The sequence below is a fragment of the Phyllobates terribilis genome, unplaced genomic scaffold (genome assembly GCF_046119375.1).
Source record: "Phyllobates terribilis strain yellow unplaced genomic scaffold, ASM4611937v1 Scaffold_11__3_contigs__length_659146591, whole genome shotgun sequence".
Classification (NCBI taxonomy): domain Eukaryota; kingdom Metazoa; phylum Chordata; class Amphibia; order Anura; family Dendrobatidae; genus Phyllobates; species Phyllobates terribilis.
In genome coordinates this window covers 566534708-566559396 of record NW_027362771.1, presented here as the reverse complement: position 1 = coordinate 566559396, position 24689 = coordinate 566534708, and the positions used below count along the sequence as shown (strand labels likewise).

General features: G+C 41.8%; 7 non-coding genes across 7 annotated transcripts; all 7 read left to right on the top strand.

Annotated features, from left to right (window-relative positions):
- Positions 1–4417: 4417 nt before the first annotated feature.
- On the top strand, positions 4418–4490 carry TRNAV-CAC (transfer RNA valine (anticodon CAC)). Its single transcript has one exon. It is a non-coding gene; the product is annotated as a tRNA-Val (tRNA).
- A 361-nt stretch (positions 4491–4851) lies between these two features.
- On the top strand, positions 4852–4924 carry TRNAV-AAC (transfer RNA valine (anticodon AAC)). Its single transcript has one exon. It is a non-coding gene; the product is annotated as a tRNA-Val (tRNA).
- Positions 4925–12980: 8056 nt separating this feature from the next.
- TRNAV-CAC (transfer RNA valine (anticodon CAC)) lies at positions 12981–13053 on the top strand. Its single transcript has one exon. It is a non-coding gene; the product is annotated as a tRNA-Val (tRNA).
- A 348-nt stretch (positions 13054–13401) lies between these two features.
- Positions 13402–13474, top strand: TRNAV-AAC (transfer RNA valine (anticodon AAC)). The gene has a single exon. It is a non-coding gene; the product is annotated as a tRNA-Val (tRNA).
- Positions 13475–15714: 2240 nt separating this feature from the next.
- On the top strand, positions 15715–15787 carry TRNAV-AAC (transfer RNA valine (anticodon AAC)). Its single transcript has one exon. It is a non-coding gene; the product is annotated as a tRNA-Val (tRNA).
- Positions 15788–23736: 7949 nt separating this feature from the next.
- On the top strand, positions 23737–23809 carry TRNAV-CAC (transfer RNA valine (anticodon CAC)). The gene has a single exon. It is a non-coding gene; the product is annotated as a tRNA-Val (tRNA).
- Positions 23810–24165: 356 nt separating this feature from the next.
- On the top strand, positions 24166–24238 carry TRNAV-AAC (transfer RNA valine (anticodon AAC)). Its single transcript has one exon. It is a non-coding gene; the product is annotated as a tRNA-Val (tRNA).
- Positions 24239–24689: the final 451 nt, after the last annotated feature.

The following is a 24689-nucleotide window of genomic DNA, read 5'->3' as shown; positions in this document are numbered from 1 at the left end:
TAACCCCTTTACAACCCAAGGTGGTTTGCACGTTAATGACCAGGCCAATTTTTACAATTCTGACCACTGTCACTTTATGAGGTAATTACTCTGGAACGCTTCAATGGATCCCACTGATTCTGAGACTGTTTTTTCGTGACATATTGTACTTCATGATTGTGGTAAAATTTCTTCGATATCACTTGCGTTTATTTGTGAAAAAAAAAAGAAAATTTTGAAAATTTTACAATTTTCAAAATTTGAATTTTTATGCCCTTAAATCAGAGAGATATGTCACACAAAATACTTAATAAATAACATTTCCCACATGTCTACTTTACATCAGCACAATTTTGCAACCAAAATTTTTTTTTATTAGGGAGCTATAAGGGTTAAAAGTTGACCAGCGATTTCTCATTTTTCCAACAAAATTTACAAAACCATTTTTTTAGGGACCACATCATATTTGAAGTCACTTTGAGGGGTCTTTATGACAGAAAATACCCCAAAGTGACACCATTCTAAAAACTGCACCTCTCAAGGTTCTCAAAACCACATTCAAGAATTTTATGAACCCTTCAGGTTCTTCACAGGAATTTTTGGAATGTGGAAGAAAAAAATTAACATTTAACTTTTTTCACAAAACTGTTACTTTAGACCCATTTTTTTATTTTCTCAGGGGTAACAGGAAAAAATGGACCCCAAAATTTGTTGTTCAATTTCCCCTGCGCACACAGATATGTGGGGAAAAACCACTGTTTGGGCGCACAGGAGGGTTTCAGAAGGGAAGGAGCGCCATTTGACTTTTTGAATGTAAAATTTGCTTGAATAATTAGCGGACGCCATGTTGCATTTGGGGAGCCCCTGATGTGCCTAACAGTGGAAACCCCCCACAAGTGACACCATTCTGGAAAGTAGGTCACTCAGGGAACTTATCTAGTTGTGTGGTGAGCACCTTGAACCCCCAGGTGCTTCACAGAAGTTTATAACATTGAGCCGTAAAAATAAAATTTTCACATTTTTCCCACAAAAATGTTTTTCAGCCCCCATTTTTGCATTTTCATAAGGGTAACAGGAGAAATTTCACCATGCAGTTTGCTGTGCAATTTCTTCTGAGTAAGCAGATACCCCATATGTGGGGGAAAACCACTGTTTGGGTGCACGGCAGGGTTTGGAAGGAAGGAGCATGATTTGACATTTTGAATGTAAAATTTGCTTGAATAATTAGCGGATGTGCCCCTGATGTGCCTAAACAGTGGAAACTCCCACAAGTTACATCATTTTGAAAACTAGACCCCTCAGGGAACTTATCTACAGTACAGACCAAAAGTTTGGACACACCTTCTCATTTAAAGATTTTTCTGTATTTTCATGACTATGAAAATTGTACATTCACACTGAAGGTATCAAAACTATGAATTAACACATGTGGAATTATATACTTAACAAAAAAGTGTGAAAGAACTGAAAATATGTCTTATATTCTAGGTTCTTCAAAGTAGCCACCTTTTGCTTTGATGACTGCTTTGCACACTCTTGGCATTCTCTTGATGAGCTTCAAGAGGTAGTCACCGGAAATGGTTTTCACTTCACAGGTGTGCCCTGTCAGGTTTAATAAGTGGGATTTCTTGCCTTATAAATGGGGTTGGGACCATCTGTTGTGTTGTGCAGAAGTCTGGTGGATACGCAGCTGATAGTCCTACTGAATAGACTGTTAGAATTTGTATTATGGCAAGAAAAAAGCAGCTAAGTAAAGAAACACTAGTGGCCATCATTACTTTAATAAATGAAGGTCAGTCAGTCTGAAAAATTGGGCAAACTTTGAAAGTGCCCCTAAGTGCAGTTGCAAAAACCATCAAGCGCTACAAAGAAACGGGCTCACATGAGGACCACCCCAGGAAAGGAAGACCAAGAGTCACCTCTGCTTCTGAGCATAAGTTTATCCGAGTCACCAGCCTCAGAAATCACAGGTTAACAGCAGCTCTAATTAGAGACCAGGTCAACGCCACGCAGAGTTCTAGCAGCAGACACATCTCTTCAACAACTGTTAAGAGGAGACTTTGTGCAGCAGGCCTTCATGGTAAAATAGCTGCAAGGAAACCACTGCTAAGGACAGGCAACAAGCAGAAGAGACTTGTTTGGGCTAAAGAACACAAGGAATGGACATTAGACCAGTGGAAATCTGTGCTTTGGTCTGATGAGTCCAAACTTGAGATCTTTGGTTCCAACCACTGTGTCTTTGTGCGACGCAGAAAAGGTGAACGAATGGACTCTACATGCCTGGTTCCCACCGTGAAGCATGGAGGAGGAGGTGTGATGGTGTGGGGGTGCTTTGCTGGTGACACTGTTGGGGATTTATTCAAAATTGAAGGCATACTGAACCAGCATGGCTACCACAGCATCTTGCAGCGGCATGCTATTTCATCCGGTTTGCGTTTAGTTGGACCATCATTTATTTTTCAACAGGACAATGACCCCAAACACACCTCCAGGCTGTGTAAGGGCTATTTGACCAAGAAGGAGAGTGATGGGGTGCTATGCCAGATGACCTGGCCTCCACAGTCACCAGACCTGAACCCAATCGAGATGGTTTGGGGTGAGCTGGACCGCAGAGTGAAGGCAAAAGAGCCAACAAATGCTAAGCATCTCTGGGAACTCCTTCAAGATTGTTGGAAGACCATTTCCGGTGACTACCTCTTGAAGCTCATCAAGAGAATGCCAAGAGGGTGAAAAGCAGTCATCAAAGCAAAAGGTGGCTACTTTGAAGAACCTAGAATATAAGACATATTTTCAGTTGTTTCACACTTTTTTGTTAAGTATATAATTCCACATGTGTTAATTCATAGTTTTGATGCCTTCAGTGTGAATGTACAATTTTCAAAGTCATGAAAATACAGAAAAATCTTTAAATGACAAGGTGTGTCCAAACTTTTGGTCAGTACTGTATATTAAAAATCCATTTTTAAAATACCTTAAATTGTACCAACGGTTTATAGATGACATTTTAATTGTTTGGACAGGTCGTGAGATACAATTCTTTGAATTTATAAAATATCGGAAAATAAAACAAAAGATAAAAAATTAGCATTTTCTTTCAAATATAGCACATATTAAGAATGACTCTACACTGTTTAAACTGTGCTTAAAAAAACATTAATATCCTTTAGAAGAATTACTAATTTAAGGAATATTTTGATAAAATATCCTGATCCCATCCTGATTTCCATGCATATTTCTCTCTACCTCTCTGCCCCTATATACTAATGGTACGTGACTCAGCTTTCCCATGCTGATTTCCATGCAGATTTCTCTCTACCTCTCTGCCCCTATATACTAATGGTACGTGACTCAGCTTTCCCATCCTGATTTTCATGCAGATTTCTCTCTACCTCTCTGCCCCTATATACTAATGGTATGTTTTTCAAGCAACAGCAGCTACCCCCACTTTCATTTATGACCTTGTTTACTTATCCTTTGACTATCCAGCATCTGTTTCAGCCTTAATGAGCTGATCAAGATGAGCACAGACCACTCGCCTCCGGTTCACAGCTGAATGCATTCTGTTACAAATATACTGTGAACTAGGAGTCTGTTAGACTTTAGTCTGTGTCCATCAACTTAAGTGTGTCCATTGCTTAAGTGTGAGAAATATGAATTAATCCTGAATAAAACCTGAAGGGAACTGAAGGTAACTGGATACTAAGTCACAGTAAACAATGTTTGTCTTTGTTCTCACTCTCACCCCCTTAATCCTTCACCTATTCCAACCACCTCTAATCCCTACACCTAGTATTGAACTATTCATCTCTCCCTCCATCCTCCCCATTCATCTCATCTCCTTCTCAGAACTATTCCTCAACATTCATTCCTGTGTCTCCAAACACAGACAGCCACCTCATGCCCTCTCCTGCTCCCACCTACTAACACTTTCTCTGCTCCTCCTCACTGCCGGAAACATCTCTCCAAATCCTGGCCCTCCTCACCACATCCCTACAATTACTTCCACCTCCTACCCACGATCTATCCCAAACTCTTGTAACCCTTCTAACCTTATACCTATCCGCCCAGCCCCCGCTTCCTCAGTCCCTCTAACAGGAGCTTTATGGAACGCTCGCTCCGTCTGCAATAAACTTTCCTACATCCATGATCTTTTCATCACTAACAAGCTTTTCTTCCTCAGCATCACTGAAACCTGGCTCACCCCCTCCGACACGGCCTCTCCTGCTGCACTTTTGTATGGTGGGTTCCACATTTCCCACACCCCTTGCCCCACCATCAAGCATGGTGGAGGAAGGTGAGAGCAGGATTGTGAGGACTGTTTACAATGACAAAAGCACAAGATCAAAAGAAGACATGCGCTGCCACAATACATCAAAGGGAGAAACATCCACAAAAACTCTTCACCTGAAACATTTGTGTCACCTCCAGCAATCAGGAAGTTTCTGTAGTGTAGAGATTATCACGTTCGCCTCACACGCGAAAGGTCCCTGGTTCGAAACCGGGCAGAAGTATCTTTTTATAAATATGATCTCACATTGCATAAATTGTGTCCGTCAACACCTTTTCAATAGTCGAACAAATTATATGAACTCTGTTTGCTGGTTTTATTAAATGTGCACTTTTAAAGGAGCTAACAAACTTTCAAAAACACAACGACCTTGATTTGAGGTTACATCTTGATAATTTCTTCTTATCCAATGAATTTTGTTGTAAATCATAATTGTTGTCAGATCATTGCAGAATGATGGTGCAGACACCCCCAGTACCCTACAGCTGTAATTCTGTGCCTCCAGGAAGATCACAGCTGATTTACTCCAGCCTGCAAGTTAGACCTTTGTCCCGGCTCAAGTGTAAGAACGAAAACATACAGGAGTTTCTGTAGTGTAGTGGTTATCACATTCGCCTAACACGCAAAAGGTCCCCGGTTCGAGACCGGGCAGAAACATTTATTACATTTTTTTTCTTTAACTATATTTTCAAGACACGTGAGTGACAGCAGCAAGTGCCATGAGAAACCAAGAAGTTGTCTCTGCAAAATAAAAATAAATTGCCGTGTGAGAACAGCTGGACCTTTAACCCCTTCTCGTTATATGACGTAATTGTACATCACAATTGGGAAGATGTTCCAATAAATAAGATGCACAGGCATGTCATGGTGATCATGTAGGCTCAGGAGTTGAGCCCGCACAATTCCAACCAGGAGCTCAGATTAACTGATGGTCAAGCAACAATCAGGGCTGTACACTGTGGTCAATAGTGACTGCTGCATTTAGATGGTTGTGAATGGGAGGGGGCTCCATCTATCACCTAATTGATCCCTATGCGATGCGATCACAGGGTGCCGGTAGTTGTCATATTGGCTATTGACGTGTCCGGAACACCCGGAGCTATTCATTCTGTAACATTATTTATCCTGTATGGTAAAAAAGTAAATTACATACTAAAAATATAGGCTTTTTATCAAACTGACAAAGAAAACAATGGAGAAAGAGTGATTAAAAAGTCATATAAAAAAAGCAAATAAAAAAAGTTATGTACCTCGACATGCTACCAATAAAAACTTCAAGTCAACTCACAATTAACAAAGCCCCGCAGAGGTCCGTCATCTGTCAATGGGAAAATAGAGGGTTTCCATGTTACCTGTATCTTAAAGGGAAGGTGCTGTAATTTTTAATATTGTATTAACCCCTTTACAACCCAAGGTGGTTTGCACGTTAATGACCGGGCCAATTTTTACAATTCTGACCACTGTCACTTTATGAGGTAATTACTCTGGAACACTTCAACGTATCCCCCTGATTCTGAGAGTTTTTTTTCGTGACATATTGTACTTCATGATTGTGGTAAAATTTCTTCTATATCACTTGCGTTTATTTGTGAAAAAAATGGAAATTTGGTGAAAATTGTGAAAATTTTGCAATTTTCAAAATAAGAATTTTTATGCCCTTAAATCACAGAGATATGTAACACAAAATAGTTAATAAATAACACTTCCCACATGTGTACTTTACATCAGCACAATTTTGGAACCAAAATTTTTTTTACTAGGGAGCTATAAGGGTTAAAAGTTGAACAGCGATTTCTCATTTTTTAAATAAAATTTATAAACCATTTTTTTTAGGGACCACATCACATTTGAAGTCACTTTAGGGGTCTTTATGACAGAAAATACCCCAAAGTGACACCATTCTAAAAACTGCACCTCTCAAGGTGCTCAAAACCACATTCAAGAACTTTATTAACCCTTCAGGTGCTTCACAGGAATTTTTGGAATGTGGAAGAAAAAAATTAACATTTAACTTTTTTCACAAAAATGTTAATTAAGACCCAATTTTTTTTATTTTCGCAGGGGTAACAGGAAAAAATGGACCCCAAAATTTGTTGTTCAATTTCCCCTGGGCACACAGTTACCCCATATGTTGGGAAAAAACACTGTTTGGGCGCACAGGAGGGTTTCAGAAGGGAAGGAGCGCAATTTGACTTTTTGAATGTAAAATTTGCTTGAATAATTAGCGGACGCCATGTTGCATTTGGGGAGCCCCTGATGTGCCTAAACAGTGGAAACCCCCCACAAGTGACACAATTCTGGAAACTAGACCCCTCAGGGAACTTATCTAGTTGTGTGGTGAGCACCTTGAACCCCCAGGTGCTTCACAGAAGTTTATAACATTGAGCCGTAAAAGTAAAATTTTCACATTTTTCCCACAAAAATGTTTTTCAGCCCCCATTTTTGCATTTTCATAAGGGTAACAGGAGAAATTTCACCATGCAGTTTGTTGTGCAATTTCTCCTGAGAAAGCAGATACCCCATATGTGGGGGAAAACCACTGTTTGGGTGCACGGCAGGGTTCAGAAGGGAAGGAGCACCATTTGACATTTTGAATGTAAAATTTGCTTGAATAATTAGCGGATGTGCCCCTGATGTGCCTAAACAGTTAGAACCCCCACAAGTGACACCATTTTGAAAACTAGACCCCTCAGGGAATATTATTATCTACACTGTGTGCAGAATTATTAGGCAAGTTGTATTTTAGAGGATTATTTTTATTATTGATCAACAACTATGTTCTCAATCAACCCAAAAGACTCATAAATATCCAAGCTTAATATTTTTGGAAGTTGGAGTGTTTTTTTTTAGATTTGGCTTTCTTAGGAGGATATCTGTTTGTGCAGGTAGCTATTACTGTGCAGAATTATTAGGCAACTTAATAAAAACCAAATATAATCCCATCTCACTTGTTTATTTTCACCAGGTAAACCAATATCAGTGCAAAAAATTTAGAAATAAACATTTCTGACATGCAAAAACAAAAAACAAAAAAATTAGTGATCAATATAGCCACCTTTCTTTATGATGACACTCAGCAGCCTTCCATCCATAGATTCTGTCAGTTACTTGATCTGTTCTCGATCAACATTACATGCAGCAGCCACCACAGCCTCCCAGACACTGTTCCGAGAGGTGTACTGTTTTTCCTCCCTGTAGATCTCACATTTTATGATGGACCACAGGTTCTCTATGGGGTTCAGATGAGGTGAACAAGGGGGCCGTGTCATTATTTTTTCTTCTTTTAGACCTTTACTGGCCAGCCACACTGTGGAGTAGTTGGATGCATGTGATGGAGCATTGTCCTGCATGAAAATCATGTTTTTCTTGAACGATACCAGCTTCTTCCTGTACCACTGCTTGAAGAAGTTGTCTTCCAGAAACTGGCAGTAGGTCTGGGAGTTGAGCTTCACTCCATCCTCAACCCGAAAAGGTCCCACAAGTTCATATTTGATGATACGAGCCCATACCAGTACCCCACCAACCACCTTGCTGGCGTCTGAGTCGGAGTGGAGCTCTCTGCCCTTTACTGATCCAGCCTCTGGCCCATCCATCTGGCTCATCAAGTGTCACTCTCATTTCATCAGTCCATAAAACCTTTGAAAAATCAGTGTTAAGATATTTCTTGGCCCATTCTTGACGTTTTATCTTATGTTTCTTGCTCAAAGGTGGTCGTTTTTCAGCCTTCCTTACCTTGGCCATGTCCCTGAGTATCGCACACCTTGTGCTTTTTGATACTCCAGTAATGTTGCAGCTCTGAAATATGGCAAAACTGGTGGCGAATGGCATCTTGGCAGCTTCACGCTTGATTTTCCTCAATTCATGGGCAGTTATTTTGTGCCTTTTTGGCAAACACGCTTCTTGTGACCCTGTTGGCTATTTGTCATGAAACGCTTGATTGTCCAGTGATCACGCTTCAAAAGTTTGGAAATTTCAAGACTGCTGCCTCCCTCTGCAAGACATCTCACGATTTTGGACTTTTCAGAGCCCGTCAAATCTCTCTTCTGACCCATTTTGCCAAAGGAAAGGAAGTTGCCTAATAATTAAGCACACCTTATATACGGTGTTGATGTCATTAGTCAACACCCCTCCTCATTACAGAGATGCACATCACCAGATTTACTTAATTGGTAGTTGGCTCTCAAGCCTATGCAGCTTGGAGTAGGACAACATGTATAAAAAGTATCATGTGATCAAAATACTAATTTGCCTAATAATTCTGCACACAGTGTATATGTGTGGTGAGCACCTTGAACCCCCAAGTCCTTTACAGAAGCTTATAACATGGAGCCGTGAAAATAAAAAAATCAAACTTTTTCCACAAAAATTATGTTTTAGCCTCAATTTTTTTATTTTCACAATGGTAAGAGGAGAAAATAGACCCCAAAAACTTTTGTGCAATTTCTCCTGAGTACGCCAATACCCCATATGTGAGGAAAATACAGTATTTGGGCACACGGCAGCGTTCAGTAGGGAAGGAGCACTGTGTGACTTTTTGAACGCAAAATCGTCTGGAATCGAGAGCGGACGCCATGTAGCGTTTGGAGAGCCCCTGATGTGCCTAAACAGTGGAAACCCCCCACAAGTGACCTCATTTTGGAAACTACACCCCTCAAGGATTTTATCAAGGGGTATAGTGAACATTTTGAACCCAGAGGTATGACACAGAATTTGATAACATTAGGTCATCATATTGAATAAGTTGTCATTAGTCTTGAGCGTAAGTGTTCACTACTTGAGTTTGCATCGGGTACTCAGGTATGCACCATGTATCAAGGGTGCTTGAGTGACATGCTCGAGTTCCCGCAAGGTTATTTTGACCGCGAAACATATGGGGCGGAGACTCGAGCACCCGCGATACTCAATGCATACCTGAGCACCCGATGCAAGCTAAAGTAGCGAGCACTTGCGCTCAACACTAGTTGCCATATCGTCATCTTTTTTTTTACTTTTGAAAAAAATCCCAACCCTAACCCTCACTCTAGCCCAAACCTAACCCCAACCCCAACCCCAACCCTAACCCTAGCCCAACCCTAACCCCAACCCTAACCCTAGCCCAACCCTAACCCTAACCCTAGCCCAACCCTAGCCCTAACCCCAACCCTAACACTAGCACAACCCTAGCCCTAACCCCAACCGTAACCCTAGCAGAACCCTAGCCCAACCCTAACCCTAGCCCAATCCAAACCCCAACCCTAACCCTAGCACAACCCTAACCCCAACCCCAACTCTAACCCTAGCACAACCCTAACCCTAGCAGAACCCTAACCCGAGAGTTTATTTTTTACGTCGTTCCTCGTGTGGCTTAAGTTATTAGACGACTTTATTCTTCGGGTTGGTGCGACTACAGAGATACCAGAATCATATCGGGTTTTTATGATTGACAGCTGTCACACACTAAAAGACGCTTTTTTTTGTAAAATCTAGTTTTTGCATCACCATATTTTGAGAGCTATAATTTTTCCATATTTTGGCCCGACAGAGTCATGTGACGGCTTGTTTTTTGCGGGATGAGCTGACGTTTTTATTGGTGCCATTTTCAGGCACGTGACATTGTTTGATCGCTTTCTATTCTGATTTTTGGGAGGCAGAATAAACAAAAACCAACAATTCAGGAATTGTTTTTTTAAAAAAAAATTTTATTCTGCTCCGCATGTGGTAAAATTGATGAGGTAGCTTTATTCTTCGGGTCAGTACGTTTACAGCGGTACCACATTTATATCGTTTTTCTATGTTTTGGCGCTTTTACATAATAAAAGCAATTTTTTAGAAAAAAAAATTTTTTTGCATCGCTTTATTCTGAGATCTATAACTTTTTTATTTTTCAGCTGATGGAGCTGTATGGTGGCTTCTTTTTTGCGGGACGAGATGACGTTTTCAGCTGTACTGTTTTTATTTATATTCGTCTTTTTGATCGCGTGTTATTCTATTTTTCGTTTGGCGGTATGATGATAAAGCATTGTTTTCTGCTTCGTTTTTTTTTTTATTTTACCGTGTTCACTGAAGGGGTTAACTAGTGGGACAATTTTATAGGTCAGGTTGTTCCGGACGCGGCGATACCAAATATGTGTACTTTTATTGTTTTTTGTTTTTTTTCATACTAATATTTATTGATGGGTACATTATATTTTTATTTTTGGTGGATATTTTTTTTCATATTTTTACACATTTTTTTAATTTTTTTTTTTCACTCTGACAGTTTTTTTTACTTTTATACTTTGTCCCACTCTGGGACTTTCACTTTTTTTATTCTGATCGCCTGCATAGCTCAGGAATGGAGCACCATCCCTGTGCCATGCAGGCAGTCAGCGCTGCACAGTGAGAAGATTGTTTGGTCATGCACTGCGCATGACCAAAAAATCTTCCTGCTGTCTGGTGAGCCGGATGTTGTCATGAAGACATTGGGTCGTCATGGCAACATCCGGGAAGTCGCGGCAGACAGCGCTGGAGGCTGGAAGAGGAGGTGAGTATTTCGATCACCTCCCCTTAGCCACCGCAATGCTGCGATCGACTTCGATCTCAGCAATGCGAGGGTTAATGTGCCAGGAGCGGTGCGGGACCGCTCCATGCACATAGCACTGGGTGTCAGCTGTGACAATTTGCTGACACCCGGCGGCGATCGCGCCCGTACAGCCTGTGTGCGCGCGCGATCACAATGACGTACTAATGCGTATCAGGCTCTTAAAGCCCAGGGCACAGACGCGCATTAATACGTCTTGGGCTTTAAAGGGGTTAATAATTATTGATTATGTAATCAATTATTTTTAACACAAAATTAAATGTACCACTTTATTAGTTTCTTATTTATTCATTTTTACATCAGCCACTGGGGGCTGCCATTTTCATTTGGTGGATGTGTAAGAGTCTAAGCAGGACATTTACACACCTCACTTATGGCAGCCATGGGCATAAGAGACTGCAGTCGGTCTTCGACCACATCTCTACCATTAGAGGCCGCTCCTCCTGCCTCTAGCTGTGACCTGGGCATATACCCTGGGCTGTCCAGGTCGCAGATGTGGGAGGAGATCGTGGCCATCTTTGTGGAGCCCGCAGTGTAAGCTGCAAGCTGCACTTTCCCTATGTCGTTGCTCGCACTGCTCACTCAGTGCATGCCATGACAGAAGCTACCGGGGAGAAAGTGCTGGGGAGCGGAGGCCCCGGGAGAGTATCTGCAGCAGCTGTGGCGGGGAACGGTGATCTCAGACTGTCAGCTGTTATCACCATTCACCGCTGACATCTTCAGAGCACACAGAAGACAGCGCTGTATGGGAGCGTGGAAGGTGAGTAGTTTCTTTTGTTTTTCATTGAATATACAGTTGTTCTCAAAACTTTACATACCCCGGCAGAATTTTTCCTTTCTTGGCCTTGTTTCAGAGAATATGAAAGATAGCAAAAAAACTTTTTCTCCACTCCTGGTTATTGGTTGGGTGAAGCCATTTATTGTCAAACTACTGTGATTTCTCTTTTTAAATCTTAATGACAACAAAAAACATCCAAATGACCCTGATCAAAAGTTCACATATCCCAGTTCTTAATACCGTGTATTGCCCCCTCTAACATCAATGACAGCTTGAAGTCTTTTGTGGTAGTTGTGAGTGAGGTTCTTTATTTTCTCAGATGGTAAAGCTGCCCATTCTTCTTGGCACAAAAAGCCTCCAGTTCATGTAAATTCCTGGGCTGTCTAGCATAAAACAATTCACCCCATGTTCAAATGTTTTGATGAGCATATGAGATCCCTGGAAACAGGTGTGGGCTCGCCACGATTGATGCAGCACATGTGGCAAGTCCATGGTGGCAATCCACGAGCAATGCAATTTGTGGGAATGGAGCTTGTCAAACCCCTACCATCTGGGGGAGATAGATATATATTATTACCAAAGGAAGCGGAACTTATTTAAAGATTGGAAGCTTTGGGACCGCTAAGGTTAAGTGATTGAAACTATTTAAGTCCTTTTCTAAAATATACGTGAAAACGTTTTTCTAATGCATTTGTGAATTCTCTAGGTAAATTGTGTTACTATTTAATTGTTAGGTTTTTTTTAACATGGCTCCACTCACCTTGGAAAACAGGTTATAAGGGGATTTGGGTGAAGAAAAGAACATGGATGAAGCGCTTGACAGAGTGAAACAGTCAGAGCTCTTATTTCTATCTGTATTCTCCATCCGGAAAGCAACGAAGGAATAACTTTTTATCCACGGTGAGTGCTACAGTTTTTCTTTGCTCCTATTCATATAAAAGTCTGAGTCTATTGACTGTAAGCATTTGGGTGTTTCTGTTTCTCTCCTTTTGTAGCTCACCTTGTTTAGTCTTGTTACCCTTTTTTGTAAGCACTCTACTTTTTATAAGAAAGTTTAATAAGTTGACTCCTTGTTTGCTCTAAAGAATCCAAAACCTTTGGCACTTTCTTGACTTTTTGAGAGCAGTGTGTGTTTTTAGGGACTAACCACCCCGTTTACTTGGAGAGTGGTGGCCACTTGTGTATCTGGGGTGTGAGGATTTTGTTGAAATGTGATTTAGCCTCAATGGAAGGTGAGAGCAGGATTGTGAGGAGCGATCACAATGACAAAAGCACAAGATCAAAAGAAGCCATGCGCTGCCACAATACATCGAAGGGAGAAACATCCACATAATCTCTTCACCTGAAACATTTGTGTCACCCTAAACAAGCAGGAAGTTTCTGTAGTGTAGTGGTTATCACGTTCGCCTCACACGCGAAAGGTCCCTGGTTCGAAACCGAGCAGAAACATAGTTTTATAAATATGATCTCACATTGCATAAATTGTCCCTCAACACCTTTTCAATAGTCGAACAAATTATATGAACTCTGTTTGCTGGTTTTATTAAATGTGCACTTTTAAAGGAGCTAACAAACATTCAAAAACACAAAGACCTTGATTTGAGGTTACATCTTGATCATTTCTTCTCATCCAATGAATTTTGTTGGAAAACATAATTGTTGCAGAATGATGGTGCAGACACCCCCAGTACCGTACAGCTGTAATTCTGTGCCTCCAGGAAGATCACAGCTGATTTACTCCAGCCTGCAAGTTGGACCTTTGTCCCAGCTGAAGCATAAAAAAGAAAACATGAAGGAGTTTCTGTAGTGTAGTGGTTATCACGGTCGCCTAACAAGCGAAAGGTCCCCGGTTCGAGACCGGGCAGAAACATTTATTACATTTTTTTCTTTAACATTATTTTCAAGACACGTGAGTGACAGCAGCAAGTGCCGTGAGAAACCAAGAAGTTGTCTCTGCAAAATAAAAATAAATTGCCGTGTGAGAACAGCTGGACCTTTAACCCCTTCTCGTTATATGACGTAATTGTACATCATAATTGGGAAGATGTTCTCCCAAATAAGATGTACAGGCATGTCATGGTGATCATGTAGGCTCAGGAGTTGTGCCCGCACAATTCCCACCAGGAGCTCAGATTAAGGCCCTCTACACACATCAGTATCTCTGGTATGAGTGGTGACAGTTTTTCAAACATACCGGAGCCACTTACACACATAGACCCACTGAAATCTACATGTCTGCGCACATGTCAGTGTGTTTCCACGGACCGTGTGTCAGTAGGCAAAACACACTGACATGTCCGTTTTTTGAACGCAGCACGGGCCGCAAAATGTCCCACACACGTGCACACTGATGACACATGGATGACATCCGTGCGTCATCAGTGTGACACGTACCGGCGCCTGGGAATCAGCAGTACAGTTCCCTCTGATCCCCGGCGCCAGGTGCTGAAGGAAGCTCACATCATTGCCGCCTGCTCTACCTGCGATCAGCGAGAGCAACAATGATGGGAGTTGTATTCAGCACCCGCAGTGTACATTGTGTGTAACAAAGAATTAAATTAAAAAATTGTAGTGAGCTCCCGCGTCATTTTCATAACCAGCACAGGGAAATCCGACCACAGGGGGCTAATATTACTAGCCAGGGAAGGGGCCATGGATCCTGACCCCCTCTGAAGCTAATAAGATTAGCCCTCAGCGACCCCAGAAAGATGCACCAATTCTGGGGCTTAGCCTCCACTCTTCCCACTTGCCCTGGTGCAGTGGCAAGTGGGGTAGTAAGGTTGGGGTTCATGTCAGCCTTGTATTGGCAGCTGCCACGAAGCCCAGGGGTTAGTAATTGAGAGGGGTCTATGAGACACCCCCATAACTAACCCCATAGTCATATTGTAAATAAACATACAGCCTGAATAAAATCCTTTATTAGAAATAAAAGTCCACACACTGTTTTACACATTTCTTTAAAAATAAAAAAGACAGTTATACACATCTTAACACCTAATCCATTGAAGCCATTGTCCCCTGTAAAAAAAAAAGAAACATATCCCTAACCTTTCCAAGGTGGAAAGAATCAACACTGTCCCATGCCGTAATCCAACTGTGCGGCATGTACGTGAGAATGAGCTGCAGCGAGAGCAGGCCCATGAACTGCAGTGACCTCAGTGAGATCACGGCTTCTCACAGTCCTGCGCAGAGCTCAGTGATTTCATCGTAGTTCTCGGTCAAACTCGGCCATTACACAGTACACAGCAAGGGCACATTTATACAATTATCTCAGCACAGAAACTTTTTTTTTAAACACATCCAATTGTGGAAGTTATTATTATTTCAAGATCTATTGATTAAAACTAAATTTGTTAATGGGACAACCCCTTTAGGTTTTTAGAATTATTCATTAAAAATTATATTTTATTTATATCAGAGTCTCTCCTTGCTGTTAATTTGATTATTTCTGAGAAATCTGTTCCTGTTTAAATAGGTCGGCTGACTATTGCTATAATCTACTTATTTACATACTCCAGGGTATTTGTTTCTATCTTCAGGTCCAGTCTGTTAAATGACCACAGTGTGAATGCGCACCTATTCATTGCACCAACATGTGCTCTGGCTCAATTTTTTTTCTTTTTTTTTAGTTTTTGTACTTTCTACAAAGAGGGGTGTGGCTCCCCTTATTTTGAGCTGTTCATTTTGCTTATATAGCTTTCCACGGACAGGTGTCTGAACAGTCAGGGATGGTCCTCCTCTGCCCTTATCTATTTTTCCGTCTGCTGAGGTGAACTACAAGATTTAGGTGCCGTCCGATTCAGGTACACCTTGTCGTGGTGGGATGGATGTAGTTTACTTTTTTTTTACCAAAACAGTGTTACCTAAGTCCCCCATGTTATCTACATGTAATATTAGGATTTATTTACTTACTGCAGGGTATTTGCTCATTTTGTTTTCATCTTAGGTTCTACAGTGCAAATTTAAACCAGACAGTCATAAAATGCACCAGATTAATCATGGTCCACAGAAGAGGAGAAATCCAGCACGTCCAAACTGATCCAGAGCAGAGTCCAGCCTGCAAGTTGGACCTTTGTCTCAGCTCAAGCGTAAAAACAAAATCATACAGGAGTTTCTGTAGTGTAGTGGTTATCACGTTCGCCTAACACGCGAAAGGTCCCCGGTTCGAGACCGGGCAGAAACATTTATTAAATTTTTTTCTTTAACGATCTTTTCAAGACACTTAAGTGACAGCAGCAAGTGCCGATAGAAACTAAGACGTTGTCTCTGCAAAAGAAAAAGAGATTGCCGTGTGAGAACAGCTGGTCCTTTAACCCCTTCTCGTTATATGATGTAATTGTACATCACAATTGGGAAGATGTTCCCATAAATAAGATGTACAGGCATGTCATGGTGATCATGTAGGCTCAGGAGTTGAGCCCGCACAATTCCCACCAGGAGCTCAGCTTAACTGATGGTCAAGCAACAATCAGGGCTGTACACTGTGGTCAATAGTGACTGCGGCATTTAGTTGGTTGTGAATGGGAGGGGGCTCCCTCTATCACCCAATTGATCCCTATGCTATGCGATCACAGGGTGCCCGTAGTTGTCATATTTGCTATTGACGTGTCCGGAACACTCGGAGCTATTCATTCTGTAACATTATTTATCCTGTATGGTAAAAAAAATAAATTACATACTAAAAATATAGGCATTTTATCAAACTGACAAAGAAAACAATGGAGAAAGAGTGATTAAAAAGTCATATAAAAAAAGCAAATAAAAAAATGTTATGTACCCCGACATGCTACCAATAAACCCTTCAACTCAACTCACAATTAACAAACCCCCGCAGAGGTCCGTCATCTGTCAATGGGAAAATAGAGGGTTTCCATGTTACCTGTATCTTAAAGGGAAGGTGCTGTAATTTTTAATTTTGTATTATTATTGACTATGTAATCAATTATTTTTAATACAAAATTAAATGTACCACTTTATTCATTTTTTATTTATTCATTTTTACATTAGCCACTGGTGGCTGCCATTTTCATTTGGTGGATGTGTAAGAGTCTAAGCAGGACTTTTACACACCTCACTTATGGCAGCCATGGGCATAAGAAACTGTGGTCGGTCTCCTACCGTATCTCTACCACTAGAGGCCGCTCCTCCTGCCTCTAGCTGTGACCTGGGCATATACCCTGGGCTGTCCAGGTCGCAGATGTGGGAGGAGATCGCGGCCATCTTGGTGGAGCCGGCAGTGTAAGCTGCGAGCTGCACTTTCCCTATGTCGTTGCTCGCACTGCTCACTCAGTGCGTACCATGACAGGAGCTACCGGGGAGGAAGTGCTGGGGAGCGGAGGCCCCGGGAGAGTATCTGCAGCAGCTGTGGTGGGGAACGGTGATCTCAGCCTGTCAGCTGTTATCACCGCTGACATCTTCAGAGCACACAGAAGACAGCGCTGTATGGGAGTGTGGAAGTTGAGTAGAAGCGTTTGTTTTTTCTTTGCATTAAATATATGGGGGGCATATACCCAGGGTGGAGGGCCATATACCCAGGAAGGGGGCCATGTACCAGCATAGGAGCATATACCTAGCATGGGGGCCATGTACCAGGATGGGGCATATACCAAGATGGAGGGCCATATACCAGGATGGGGTGGGGTCATATACCAGGATTGAGGGTGAATATACCAGGATGCGCTATATGGGGCCATTATACTGTGGGGCACTATATGATGCCATTATACTGTGGTGCACTATATGATGCCATTATACTGTGGTGCACTATATGGGGCCATTATACTGTGGTGCACTATATGGGGCCATTATACTGTGGTGCACTACATGATGCCATTATACTGTGGTGCACTATATGGGGCCATTATACAGAGGACTCAGCAACTCTGATGAGCTGTTTAGTCACTGACGTCACTGCTCATCACAGCCGCCGGGTCTCGTGGAGCCCAGCGGGATCCGGAGTGGCTACTGCTATGGCCTATGGAGCGTCATTCTCTGAACAAGGCTCCATAGCCTTTGGACATCGGATTCGGGTATTGTCGTGGGAGCGCCATGGACTACGGCGGACCTGCATGGTTTTTTTTTTTTTTCAAAAATAAATTGGTGAACCAGGGAAAGTGTAAGGGAGTCTTTATTCAAATAAAATGTATTTTTCTGTCTGTGTATTTTTTTCAGTAGTGGGTTAGTAGTGGGGGTATCTGATAGACCCATCTCCATTACTAACCACAGAGCTTGATGCCAGATGTGATATTTGACAATTTACAGCTGTCATCAACCCCAACTATCAGTATCCTGATTGTCAGGCTTTAGGGCAATCTAATGTGATGCGCCAATTCTCAGGCGGCTGTGAGTTGGCATTTTTAGGCTGCAGAGGGCCCAAAAACCAGGGACCTTTCCAGCCTGATAATATAAGTCCGCAGCTGTCTGCTTTACCTTGCCTGGTACCAAAAATATGATAAAAAGGAGGAACAAGGAGCAAAATGGTAAAGAGCAATAGAAATTTTAATAATTAAGTTCAATAAATAAACATCATCACATAGGTAATCTAGTCATAGCATGGAACAACAGAAAAGTGCATACTATCCGGAACACCCAGTACTCAGAAGCTCATAACCCCCAGACCATTGCATTGGGTAAAGGCAAGAAAGATGGGAAAGAGCACGGCAGGCAAAAAAGAAGAAATCAAATATAAACCAGGGGTACACACAATATCCATTTAAGGCAGGAGCCTGCCATAATAACATGTAGCCCTGGTCAGTAAGTAACAAATGCCTTACCAAGAGATAGATGGAGAGCGCTGGGAAGGTGGTAAACCGTGGTAAGAAGGAGCTCCTTAAATGGATATTGTGTGTACCCCTGGTTTATACTTGATTTCTGAGTGATGCACTCCACTGAGCTCAATATCTAATCCCATCATGTGATACACTACACTTAGCCCTGTATCTAATCCCAGCGTGTGTTACTCTAAGTGTATCTAATCTCAGCACGTGATACACTCCATGTATGTAACCCCAGTTTACGATAAAGCGAGCAGCACCATCTAACAGAATCAGTGCTGCTGGCCGTCCTCAGTGACACTGTACTTGTCAGTATCACTGGCAGTCACCAACAAAATGGCTCCACACTGTGATCCTAAACTTCATTCTTTCTTATCCTTTTAACAACACCCAGAAGGGGAGGAGAAGAGCGACGTCACACAAATGTGAGCAGATCCAGCCCACATTTACTCCAGACATAATGTGAGCTAGTTGTTCTAGGTTTTCATGGCAAATTTCAGCAGCTCCTCCCCCTAAATCTTTTTGATGGCACCTTCCCTTTAAAGATACTGTAAAGTAACATGGATCCTCCTCCCTTAAAAAATCTGTGCACCCAAATCCAAATGTCCCCGCACCTCCCTTCTGAGTGTGCCCAAACTGTAGTTTCTGACAATATTTGGGGTATTGACAAAACCAGGAAAAGTTTGGTAACAAAATACCATATTTTTCAGAATTATAAGAAACACTTTTTCCCCCCAAATTTGGGAGAAAAATGGGGGTGAGTCTTATAATCCGAATGTAGCTTCCTGGCTGTGGTGGAGAGGGGTCACAGGAGGCAGGGTCGTTAAATGACCACAGTGTGAATGCACACCTATACATTGCACACCTGTACTTTATGGCTCAGGAGGGAGTGGAAAGTTTTGAAGAGTCATTTTGGATTGCCGGCTAGTGAAGTGATGAGGGCGGTGAAGTAGACTTGTTTAGACAGATGAAAAGCACAGTTGTAAGTCTTGAGCATGAACTTATAGTGGATGAAGTTTTCTGCTGAAAGTCATTTTCTCCACTGATACTTGGCACACCTTGAGCAAAATGTTTTTGCAGCGTGTGCCAGGGTTAGTCATTTGTGCAGGGACGTTCCGAGTGTAACAGGTGCTGCTTCATCCAGGACATTGTGCAGTGTATTATTGTAATGTGACAATGCTGAATCTGAACAGGAGAGGGAGGAGATTGGAGCCAAAGATGTCTGTAGATCAGACCTGGGCAAAGTGCGGCCCGTGGGCCACATCCGGCCCTGTGGCGCCGCCAGCCCCTTCTTCCACCAATCAGCGAGTGAGACAGCTGACGCGATGATGTCATTTCATCACGTCAGCTCAGCTGAGCTGAGCTGGGCACTGCACACCGGAGACAGGAGCAGAGGCACAGCGCCAGGGCAACGGGAAAGCGAGCGAGATGATTATGTGGTGTTTTTTTTCATGGCTATGGGGGTCAGTAGCAGGACATGGGGAGGCTATGGGGGTCAGTTGCAGGACATGAAGAGGCTATGATGGTCAATTGCTGGACATGGGGAGGCTATGGGGGACAGTTGCAGGACATGAAGAGGCTATGAGGGTCAATTGCTGGACATGGGGAGGCTATGGGGGTCAGTTGCTGGTCATGGGGAGGCTATAGGGGTCTCCTGCTGGACATGGGGAAGCTATGGGGGTCTTCATGTTGACCATGGGGAGTCTATGTGAAGGATCATGCTGACCATGGGGAGGCTATGTGGAGGCTCTTACTGTATATAGGGGGCTGTGTGTGTTCTCAAACAGCATATAGGGGATGTCTACATACTCAATTCTGCTCAATATGAAGTGATACAATTAATAATATAGAGTAATTATAATTAATATGTTAATATTAATATTGAGCAGAATTAATTTCAGCCTATTTGTTCGGCTCTCCACAGCAGTCACGGTCTCTCATGTGGCCCCTCTGGAAAATTCATTGCCCAGACCAACACCTCCACCTTGTCTGCTCTCAGGTCTGGTGGTATGTCAAAATTGTAGCTCACCATACGAGATAGCGACAGCGGCGGTTGTGTCTGACTGCTGGATCCAGATTACAGTGAGAGTCAGAAGGTTAAGGGAGTTAGAAACGAAGAACTCTTGGATGTAGGGGAGTTTGTTACATGCTAACCGTGAGTTTCAGATGGCAATCAGTCAGTAGAGCTACAAAAAGTCGCAGTGTATCCCTGGCCTAATGTCTGAAAATATGTGCACGTGTAAACTCTGCACATCATGAATGTTCATTTTTAGGAGTTGTTGGTTTCTTCAAAATCTGAGCCCAGGAACAAAGATATAAAAAAATATAACTAAAAAGAGGTTAGGTCAGCACTAATAATATTTGCAATTAAATTAATGGAGTAGTATATGGAGATGATATCATTGTTTAAGTCCCAAGTCAGTTATATCATAGCCACAGGTAGTGCTCAACAGAAAACTGGCAAATGTGAATAGGAGCAAGGAAAATATCTGGCACTCCCCTCATGGCTAAAAAGTTATTCCTTTATTGCATACCGGAATCACAACTCTTACTTTTGATAGCTGCTGGTTTACACAGATAAAAGGAACCGCAATGGGGACGTCAGTAACCTCAGTTTTTGCTAATATTTTTTGGGAGAAATTTGACGATCAGATGATCTATAATATTAATAATCCATTTTTAAAGTACCTAAAATTGTACCACCGGTTTATAGATGACATATTAATTGTTTGGGCAGGTTATGAGATACAGTTCTTTCAATTTATAAAATATTGAGGAAAAAAAACTAAAGATAAAAAATGTACATTTTCTTTCAAAAATAGCACATATTAACACCTTACCGACGTGGTGTGTACTAGTACGCATCACGTCGGTACCCCCAGTTCAGCACGGGCTCCAGCGCTGAGCCCGCACTAAACCAGGCACATGTCAGCTGATTTATACAGCTGACATGTGCCCGCAACAGCCGTGGGTGGAATCACGATCCACCCACGGCTGTTAACCAGTTAAATGCCGCTGTCAATCTCTGAGACCATCATTTAACTCGCGCTTCCGGGAAGCGTGTCACTGACTCCGCCCATCGGTGACCTTGTCACGTGATCGCGGGTCACCGATGGGTTGGCATGACAACCTGGGGTCTGCAGCAGACCCCTGTGGTTGACATCTCTAGATTGCTATAAGCGCCGCGCAGTTGTCGGCGCTCATAGCAAGTGAGCATTTCTGCTACACAGAGGCGATCTGATCATCGCCTGTGTGTAACAAACAATCAGATAACTGCAGCTTCTAATCTCCTATGGAGACAATTGAAGCAAGCAGAAAGTGTGAAAAAAATGTTTAAAAAAATATTTAAAAAAAAAAAGATATAAAAGTTTAAATCACCCCCCTTTCGCCACATTCAAAATAAAACAATAAAAAAAAAACACATACATATATTTGGTATCGTCGCGTTCAGAATCGCCCGATCTATCAATATAAAAAAAATAATTAATCTGATCGGTAAAAGGCGTAACGAGAAAAAAATTCTAAACTCCAGAATTACGTTTGGTTGCCACAACATTGCAATAAAATGCAATAACGGACGATCAAAACATCGGATCTACCCCAAAATGGTATCAATAAAAATGTCAGCTCGGCGTGCAAAAAATAAGCCATAACCTGACCACAGATCCCAAAAAATGGAGACGCTACGGGTCTCGGAAAATGGCGACTTTTTTTTTTCTAGCAAACTTTGGATTTTTTTTCCACCACTTAACTAAAAAAGAACCTATACATGTTTGGTGTCTACGAACTCGTAATGACCTGGAGAATAATAATGGCAGGTCAGTTTTAGCACTCGGTGAACGTGATAAAAAAAACAACAACTGTGGTATTACACTTTTTTTGCAATTTCAACGCACTTGGATTTTTATTCCCATTTTCCAGTACATGATATGGTAAAACCAGTGTTGTCGTTCAAAACTACAACTCTTCCCGCAAAAAATAAGCCCTCACATGGCCATATTGACCAAAAAATAAAAATGTTCTGGCTCTGGGAACAAGGGGAGCAATAAACGAAAACACAAAAACGAAAAATGCTGCGGTCATTAAGGGGTTAAGAATGACTCTACACTGGTTGAAGTTGCATCTGAAAAAACATTCATATCCTTTAGAAGAAGTACTAATTCAAGGAGAGATTTGTTATCCAAAACATTACTGAGAGGGAATCAAGAATGCCGTCATTGCAAATATTGTATGCAGTTAATCACTGGTTTGCATCTCCAAATTGGAGACTTATGGGTTAATGTAGAACAATTTATGACCTGTAGAAGTTATTACATAGCCTATTTAGTAAATTCTGAATGCGGTTTTTATTATATTGGTAAAATAATTCACCCCATGTTCAAACGTTTTGATGAGCATATGAGATCCTTGGAAACAGGTGTGGGCTCGCCACGATTGATACTGCACATGTGGCAAGTTCATGGTGGCAATCCACGAGCAATGTGTGGAAATGGCGCGTGTCAAACCCCTACCATCTGGGGGAGATAGATATATATTATTACAAAAGGAAGCGGAACTTATTTTAAGATTGGAAGTTTTGGGACCGCTAAGGTTAAATGAGAGAAACTATTTAAGTCCCTTTCTAAAAGATGTGAAAATGTTTTTCTAATGCATTTGTGAATTCTCTAGGTAAATTGTGTTACTATTTAATTGTTAGGTTTTTTTTAACATGGCTCCACTCACCTTGGAAAACAGGTTATAAGGGGATTTGGGTGAAGAAAAGAACATGGATGAAGCGCTTGACAGAGTGAAACAGTCAGAGCTCTTATTTCTATCTGTATTCTCCATCCGGAATGCAATAAAGGAATAACTTTTTATCCACGGTGAGTGCTACAGTTTTTCTTTGCTCCTATTAATATAAAAGTCTGAGTCTATTGACTGTAAGCATTTGGGTGTTTCTGTTTCTCTCCTTTTGTAGCTCACCTTGTTTAGTCTTGTTACCCTTTTTTGGAAGCACTCTACTTTTTATAAGAAAGTTTAATAAGTTGGGTCCTTGTTTGCTCTAAAGAATCCAAAACCTTTTTAAAGTTTGCACTTTCTTGACTTTTTGAGTGCAGTGTGTGTTTTTGGGGACTAACCACCCCGTTTACTTGGAGAGTGGTGGCCACTTGTGTATCTGGGGTGTGAGGATTTTGTTGAAGTGTGATTTAGCCTCAATTTTAAGCCTCAATGGAAGGTGAGAGCAGGATTGTGAGGAGCGATGACAATGACAAAAGCACAAGATCAAAAGAAGACATGCGCTGCCACAATACATCAAAGGGAGAAACATCCACATAAACTCTTCACCTGAAACATTTGTGTCACCGTGAACAATCAGGAAGTTTCTGTAGTGTAGTGGTTATCACGTTCGCCTCACACGCGAAAGGTCCCCGGTTCGAAACCGAGCAGAAACATTTTTTTATAAATATGATCTCACATTGCATAAATTGAACCTCAACACCTTTTCAACAGTCAAACAAATTATATGAACTCTGTTTGCTGGTTTTATTAAATGTACACTTTTAAAGGAGCTAACAAACTTTCAAAAACACAAAGACCTTGATTTGAGGTTACATCTTGATCATTTCTTCTCATCCAATGAATTTTGTTGGAAAACATAATTGTCAGATCATTGCAGAATGATGGTGCAGACACCCCCAGTACCCTACAGCTGTAACTCTGTGCCTCCAGGAAGATCACAGCTGATTTACTCCAGCCTGCAAGTTGGACCTTTGTCCCAGCTGAAGCGTAAAAAAGAAAACCTAAAGGAGTTTCTGTAGTGTAGTGGTTATCACGTTCGCCTAACACGCGAAAGGTCCCCGGTTCGAGACCGGGCAGAAACATTTATTACATTTTTTTTCTTTAACGATATTTTCAAGACATGTGAGTGACAGCAGCAAGTGCCGATAGAAACTAAGACGTTGTCTCTGCAAAAGAAAAAGAGATTGCCGTGTGAGAACAGCTGGTCCTTTAACCCCTTCTCGTTATATGACGTAATTGTACATCATAATTGGGAAGATGTTCTCCAAAATAAGATGTACAGGCATGTCATGGTGATCATGTAGGCTCAGGAGTTGTGCCCGCACAATTCCAACCAGGAGCTCAGATTAAGGCCCTCTACACACATCAGTATCTCTGGTATGAGTGGTGACAGTTTTTCAAACATACCGGAGCCACTTACACACATAGACCCACTCAAATCTACATGTCTGCGCACATGTCAGTGTGTTTCCACGGACCGTGTGTCAGTAGGCAAAACACGCTGACATGTCCGTTTTTTGAACGCAGCACACA